The following is an 8,651-nucleotide window of genomic DNA, read 5'->3' as shown; positions in this document are numbered from 1 at the left end:
CGGCCCAGACGTTTGATCCGCAGAAAAACGGAGGTAGTTAATGAGGCACCCAGTCAAATTGCAAGCAGCAGGCACGGGGATGGAGCCAAAGCGGCGGCATCGGAAGTTGTGTTTGGAAGGAGAACTGCTACCCTCCACCTCTCCCTTTCTCGTAAGCGGCGCCGTTGACTCGTTTTCTGTGGGGTGGACGGTATGAGAGGCGCATCGCGGTTGGCATCAGAAACCTGCGGCAGCTCGCATTTTTGATCCTTTCTGTAACCCGATCCAACCGTTCTTTCCGATATCGCGGCACTGGAGCATTATAATAAGCGGTTTATTTTCCCATTGAAAGCATACAAAAGCGGACGGTGCCATAGTGGGTCATTGTTATACCTGATATATTGTAATAAACGATATCGTGAAAAGTGGACCCGGCTGTATATATATATATATATATATATATATATATATATATATATATATATATATATATATATATATATATATATATATATATATATATATATATATATATGGTTTGGAAATGAGGGGCTTGTTACGAAACACATTAGGAAATGCCGGCAGTCTGCAACGCCAAAGAAGGCATAGGGGAATGGTTAGACTATTTTTTACCGTTAGTGGCTGTTACGAAAAGGGAAAGCCGTTCTTCAGCGTTTATTGGCGCCGTGGAAAGAGCGACGCAAACCCGTGCACGGTCGTTCAAGAGCAGCGTTTCGAACTCCCCCGCGTGCCTGCTGCATTCCCCGTCCATGCAAACGCGCCACTTCGTTCTCGGCATTTCTAAATCATCATCATTGTTCATGTTGGCTGCAAATTAGAAACCAGCAACAACCTCTGCGCCCACCAAATGCACACTTGCATAGTTAAAAGCACAGTCACAACAGTTCCACTATCATGACGGTATTTAACAATTTCCATATTGTCCAGTTTCCAAGACATCACCAGGACTTTTCCTACTGTCACTCGGTAACGCTGTGGCCTAAGCAGTTTGCAGCTTGAAAAGTGCACCCACTTCGCAACGTCTGACGTCTGTCTTCTCGCATGGTCGGCCTCGAACCACACTGGGACAATTGCGTCTTCTAACGAGAGTAGCGCTGACTCCACGGTGAGGAAGTCGTTTATGACCCATGTAAATGGGGGGATTAGAGCGATGATCTACGGGCAGTTGTACAGGACATCTTTCTTCTAATTTCGCCCTGACATTCGGTTCTTTTTTAGGGTTACTGGTTAAGGATGAAGCTTCCTCGAGGACGTAGTTCAAGGAAGACGTTGTAACAGCATCTTTGAATGCGTCAAAAACGTCATGAAGACGAGTGGGTCTCGAAGCCTCTACGATGACATCACGGTTCGGCATGGAGGGGGTATGTCCTGGACAAAAAGGACGCTTCACTTTTTCTGTGCAGTCATCCTGGTATTGTCCCTCGGCCTTGTCGGATACGCTAATCTCTTTTTCGTTTGCAGTGTGGCTTCGAGGTAACCTATAAGGTCTCGAAAGGGCATTCTTGCGGTTGTCGACCGTAGAATCTTCAAACTTAGGTAATCCATCTTCATCGGGGTGCGAGTACGGCGTGTTTACAAGGCCAACTGTATCTACCTCTCGAAACCGCCCAAAAAAAGGAAGAGAAGTCTTCATTCGCGTGCGCGTCCGTGCGGAGGACGCACACGAGGCTGCTGCCTTTGCATAATACGCTATCTTCCAGAGATAACGGTCCTTGTAAGGTGCATCCCATACTGGTATTCACAGCGACCAAAGCAGGATTCGCTTCTTCCTGCTGTACCTGGCTCGTTTCTGGAATGAACTTCCAGATTCAGTCTGACCCAATCAGGAGGCTCATTTCTTGTTTAAACTCCATGCCTGGAAAAGCGAGGGTGTCAGCCAGTGGCTTCCTCTTGGCGACTAGGCATCGCAGAAGCGTGTTGCTCTTCGGTGCTTCAGCCACGTCTTCACAAATGCAAGGCACGACGATGACTTCCACCTCAGCAGAAGTACTGTCATGTTCACTGCGGAGGGTCGCTCTGACAACTTTAAACTTCTTCTTGGGACCTCCTCATAGGAAGAAAACACTGATGGCCAGACCGACTTCGCCAATTGCAGCTCACTTAAGCTCAGAGGCGACGTCTTGTCGGATGAAAGTCCGCTGGCTGCCATTGTCAAAAATTCCACGGACGTAGCAGCAATGCGACGGTGTCATAATCCACGCCCGGAACGTCTGTAGTAGGACGTCGCTGGAGAGTCGCGGGGTGGCTGGTTTGCGCGTGTTTACGTGCATCGCTGCATGTCGCGTTTCTGCAGCCGATTTGGATGGTTTTCGAGCGCGGTGAGCAGTGCACATCGTGGTAGCATGTCGTCGCCTAAATACCCAACACCTGACCTTTCTTCTGCACCTCGGTACGAGATGTCCCTTGGCAGTACATCTCAAGCATCGGCTGTCACTTGCTAGGCGGGTTCGCTTGCCGGGCAAAAGGATGTCGCTCGGACATTCTTCCGTGCTGTGATCTTTGGCGGAGCAGAAGAAGCAAAACGAAGTCTGTGCCTTGTTGTGCAGGACGGCAGCGGTCGGAATAGACTGCTGCTTCTCGGGCACTCGGTCAGCCTCCTCACTTCGTTGAGGCTTGCTGATCTGGAAGCTTCTTTCCCTGCACTCGAATTCCACTCGCAGGAAAGACAGTAGATGTTCTACGTCCTAGGCAGAAGAACTCTGACTGCTCGTGGAAGCGGGGCTGGCGGCAAGACTCTGCTGTTTGAAGTAATCGATGATAATGTCACCAAGTATCACCTTTTAAAAGCACTTCATTAAGCATTTGCGCGTAAGAAGAAATTCAAACGCCCAAGCTTTGCAATCCTCGCCCGTTCATTTGCACGTGGTCGTACAGCTTCCTCAATGCGGGCACGTTGCTGGCTGAATCGACAGGTCTGAGCTTCCGCAGATTTTCAAAATGCTTCAGCTCGATCACTTTGGAATTGCCAAACCAATTCTTCAAGATATTAAGAGCATCTTGATAAGAGGACTCTGTCACTTGCAGGCCACCAACGGCTTCAGCAGCAGCTCCGTCAAGAAGCGAAATCAAGTAATGAAAGCGGTCAATATTGGACAGCCTGGGATTCTCGTGAACGGAATGGCGAAACATGTCCCAAAAAGGTTGCCACCGCGTTGTAACTCCGTCGAAGCGGATCAGCTCCAGTTTCGGGAGACGTGCCCCAAACTCACGAGTCGGTGGTATGGGCTGTCCGGTAGACGTCGCAGCCCGGCGGTCTCCGCTGGCGTCATTGAATGAAGAAGCAGTCTGGAGCGCCGAAGATGACTTCAACATCCACATGTGATGCTCGAGTAAAGCCAGTGCCCTGGTAGCTGCGTCATCATACTCTATGACCGAAGAGTAGTCTTCCGCTGCTTGTTCGTCGGTCAGGTGGGCTTCAAGCTCGGCGTTAAGTGCGGACAATGCTGCATTGCTCGCTCGAAGACGCCCGTGAAAGACACGAAGGACGAAAAGGTCCAACTGCTGGGACTGTTGCAGCAGGTCCACCTCGCTTATAATCTTCGTGTTCATAGCCCGCCGTGACGCGCGCTTGTTCTTGATACGTTCCATGCCGGTCGTAGCTGAAGAAAGGCGTACCGAGCTCGTCAGGAGAAGTCTCGCCGCAACGCTGGCTTGCTTCCCGGAATTTCGGCACCAATGTTGCGAAAAGAGAAAGCCGTTCTTCAGCGTTTATTGGCGCCGTGGAGAGAGCGACGCAAAGCCGTGCACGGTCGTTCAAGCGCAGCGTTCCGAACTCCCCCGCGTGCCTGCTGCATTCCCCGTGCGTGCAAACGTGCCACTTCGTTCTCGGCATTTCTGAATCATCATCATTGTTGATGTTGGCGGCAAATTAGAAATCCACAACCGTGACGTTACAATTTTTTTTAATATTAATTACGTGAGAAAGAAAGAAAGAAAAACACGCGCCCAGAGTGGGGACCGAACCCACGCCTTTCGATTAGGTCTCGAATGCCTCCTTGTATTCGATTAGATCTCGAATGCCCTCGAATGCCGAATTAGTAAGGCATCGAGATCTAATCCAAAGGCGTAGATTCGGTCCCCACTCTGGGCGCGTGTTTTTCTTTCTTTCTTTCTCACGTAATCAATGTTAATAAAAAAATAATGTAACGTCACTAACGGTAAAAAATAGTTTAACCATTCCCCTATGCCTTCTTTGGCGTTGTAGACTGCCGGCTTTTCTTTCTGTATATGTATATATATATATATATATATATATATATATATATATATATATATAAGAAACGAAATTGTTGAACAAGGTAAAAGCACGATTGTTGCCAACGTTTCAGCAAAGAGACTTGCTTTCGTCAAGTCTCCTTGCTGAAACGTTCGCAACCATCGTGCTTTTACTTTGTTCAAAGTTTTCTTTTCTTGTGTTCTCTACCATCTTCAAAATTTCAACTGCTCGCTATATATATATATATATATATATATATATATGTATATATATATATATATATATATATATATATATATATATATATATATATATATATATAAAAATTTAGAGAAAGATAAAACTCACAAAGCGCGTAGAAATATTATAAGTAAAGAGTCGGATACACAGCAAGAACAATAGCAAACAAGGTTTACTTACGTAGCAGCAACGGGACTTGCCTTCATCAGAGTAAAGTTACATGATTTTGCTGTCGCAAACATTTGGAACACATTTCTTATATAGGTTTGCAGAAAACTGTGAGAAGGAGCGGAAAATGTTTCGGAAAAGGAGAGTACGCATACAGACGTGCTACGCCTATGTTACCACAGCAACAAACAAAAAAAAAAAAGGGGGGGGGGGGTGGAAGCGAGAGAGAGAAAGGGGTCGTGTTAACAAAGCAACGTTCAAGGTTGCACAATGACGGGTCAACGTATGCCGCGTGGGCTGCAAGTTCAGACAATGCGGGAAACTGGACAACCGCGGTTTCAAAAGAAAGGGAAGAGTATACAGTAAGGTATTCAGTGGCTGCGGAGACTGGTTGGGGCGGAAGCGAAGATGGGTGTGCCCCCCGCGGATGAAGAGAATAGATAGGGGGCACAAAAGAGGATTTCACAGAAGCTAGCAACTGAACAGGAAATAGGTAGGGTCACAAAAGGTTAAACATGAATAGATCACAAAGAGTTAAACATTCTTAAGTGGTGGTGGGAACGAGGCCTCCTTCCCCAGGACAAATGGCATTGTTGAGCCGCATTAGACTAATAAAGCTGCTGTATTAGGAGAGTTTCTGCGAATTCTGATGGGAATTTTCGAGCAATGTATCAAAGAAACGTGACAAACACACGTCATTCGGCACTATTAAATATTTCGGAAAACGCCGAATAGCACAGGCAATATTACTGCAACCTTGATATGTATCTTTACCGAGTCCCTCGTCCCGTATCTTTCTGTTCTACTATATATATAAATATATATATAGGGTTTGGAAAATGAGGGGCTTGTTAGGAAATACAGAAAGAAATGCCGGCAGTCTACAACGCCAAAGAAGGCATAGGGGAATGGTTAGACTATTTTTTGCCGTTAGTGACGTTACATTATTTTTTTAATATTATTTACGTGAGAAAGAAAGAAAGAAAAACACGCGCCCAGAGTGGGGACCGAACCCACGCCTTTCGATTAGATCTCGAATGCCTTACCAATTCGGCTATCTGGGCGACTGTGTTCTCCTTGACTTTCTGGGGTATTTATATTTACTACAACTGTAATTGACACTTGAGGGTGGTAGCCAGCGCCACTCAGACTACACGGGGAGAAGGGGACCTTCTTTTCAACCCCCGTGGCGTGACGCGAACGTCTACAGCCTGTCATAAACGGGTAACTGGCGGGAAACCCTCTTATGCTACCTTGGCATCAAGGCTGCCAGAACCGAGGCCCTCGCTAAGCTTTCGCACGATAATAGGGTTTGGAAAATGAGGGGCTCGTTAGGAAATACAGAAAGAAATGCCGGCAGTCTACAACGCCAAAGAAGGCATAGGGGAATGGTTAGACTATTTTTTACCGTTACTGACGTTACATTATTTTTTTATTATTGATTACGTGAGAAAGAAAGAAAGAAAAACACGCGCCCAGAGTGGGGACCGAACCCACGCCTTTCGATTAGATCTCGAATGTAGTCTGAGTGGTGCTGGCTACCACCCTCAAGTGTCAGATACAGTTGTAGTAAATATAAATACCCCAGAAAGTGAAGGAAAACACAGTCGCCCAGATAGCCGAATTGGTAAGGCATTCGAGATCTAATCGAAAGGCGTGGGTTCGGTCCCCACTCTGGGCGCGTGTTTTTCTTTCTTTCTTTCTCACGTAAATAATATTAAAAAAATAATGTAACGTCACTAACGGTAAAAATAGTCTAACCATTCCCCTATGCCTTCTTTGGCGTTGTAGACTGCCAGCATTTCTTTCTGTATTTTCTAACGAGCCCCTCATTTTCCAAACCCTATTATCGTGCGAAAGCTTAGCGAGGGCCTCGGTTCTGGCAGCGTTGATGCCAAGGTAGCATAAGAGGGTTTCCCGCCAGTTACCCGTTTATGACAGGCTGTAGACGTTCGCGTCACGCCACGGGGGTTGAAAAGAACGTCCCCTTCTCCCCGTGTAGTCTGAGTGGCGCTGGCTACCACCCTCAAGTGTCAGATACAGTTGTAGAAAATATAAATACCCCAGAAAGTGAAGGAGAACACAGTCGCCCAGATAGCCGAATTGGTAAGGCATTCGAGATCTAATGGAAAGGCGTTTGTTCGGTCCCCACTCTGGGCGCGTGTTTTTCTTTCTTTCTCACGTAATTAATAATAAAAAAATAATGTAACGTCACTAACGGTAAAAATAGTCTAACCATTCCCCTATGTCTTCTTTGGCATTGTAGACTGCCGGCATTTCTTTCTGTATATATATATATATATATATATATATATATATATATATATATATATATATACAGAAAGAAATGCCGGCAGTCTACAATGCCAAAGAAGACATAGGGGAATGGTTAGACTATTTTTACCGTTAGTGACGTTACATTATTTTTTTATATATATATATAAATATATATATATATATATATATATATATATATATATATATATATATATATATTTATACATAAATAAATAAATATTTATTGTCACGAAGCCAAAGACGACGCAGTTGTCTTGAAGGAAAACAAGGTTTTTGGAGTGAACTTGTACTCCCATAAAAACTTTAGGCATACAAAGGCGACGAAGCAGCAGTCAACAAAGTGACGTGTGCGGGCGAGCATTGGCAATTCGGATACCCCGACGTCGGCTCTGCAGGCGTTTACCATTTGGAGCGAGTGTTTCTCGAACCGTCTATTTAAATCTAGAACATTGCAGATCAAAGAAGATTATTCGAGGCTAGTGAAGTTACCACGAACCACTCTCCGTATCAGAATGAGATAACCCGTGCGGCACAAAAATGAAGAATTGAACACGCGCTTCGCTTCTGACACAGATAACACAGCAGGCCGCGGCAGGGCAGTAAAAAAATATAAACAAATAAACCAAATGCCTAGTTCACGCCATTATTCCCCCTCTAAGAGTGCATCGACCCAATGCGAAAATTAAACGGCAGTCCGAACAAACAACAACAAAAAACTCCGTCATCTTGCCCACTACGGTTTCAGGCGCACCACGTGGCTGTCGTCGGGTCGTGTGCGTCGTCGGGATGTGCCGGAATCACCATCGGGGATCACTTCGTACGTAAGGTGCCCAACACGTCGTAGAATCCGGCAGGGTCCGAAATACTGTCGCAGAAGCTTCTCACTGATTCCGCGTCGTCGGGTGGGTGTCCAATCCTACAGACGATCCCCTGGGTGGTACTCGGCATCTCGGCGTCCGGGGTTGTGGCGGCTGGCATCCACCGGTTACTGGTCCGTTGTACGAGCTCGAGTGAGGTGGCAGGCCTGCTCAGCACTCTGAAGGTATCCTAGGTCGTTGACGTTGAGGTCGTCGTCTTCTACGTGCGGAAGCATGGGGTAATGCATCGTGTTTGGGCGTCTTCCGTAGACAAGCTCGAACGGTGTCATCTGCGTAATTTCTTGGATAGCCGTGTTGTACGCAATCGTGACATACTGGAGCACTTCGTCCCAGGTCTTATGGTTAACATCGACGTACATAGACAGCATATCCGTAATCGTCTTGTTAAAACGTTCCGTTAGTACGTTCGTTTGGGGGTGGTACGCAGTACTTTTTCGGGGATCCATGTTGCTGTAGCGTAAAAATACTTGCATCAGCTCCGTAGTAAAGACCGTTCTGCGGTCCGTGATTAGGACTTCAGGGGCGTCGTGTCGCATCACAACTTGGTTTATGAACTTCGCGACTTCTTGTGCAGTGCCCCTAAGAAGAGCGGCGGTCTCTGCGTAGCGCGTGATGTAGTATGTCGCTTCGACAATCCACTTGTTGTCTGATCGCGACGTAGGAAACCGCCCTAGAAGGTCTGTTCCCATCTGCTAGAAGGTCCGCGATGGGGAGGCGATTGGCGGCAGAAGTCTGGCGGGTCTCGTAGGCGGCGTTTTTTGTCGCTGGCTGTCACGGCAGCTCCGGCCGTAGCGGGTGACATTGGATGTAAGGCGGGGCCAGTAGTATTTCGCCTTGATTTTTCCAATTGT

The sequence above is a fragment of the Haemaphysalis longicornis genome, unplaced genomic scaffold (genome assembly GCF_048455015.1).
Source record: "Haemaphysalis longicornis isolate Haplotype H1 unplaced genomic scaffold, Haemaphysalis longicornis Haplotype H1 scaffold_8, whole genome shotgun sequence".
Classification (NCBI taxonomy): domain Eukaryota; kingdom Metazoa; phylum Arthropoda; class Arachnida; order Ixodida; family Ixodidae; genus Haemaphysalis; species Haemaphysalis longicornis.
Note: the sequence above shows the minus strand (reverse complement) of the source record.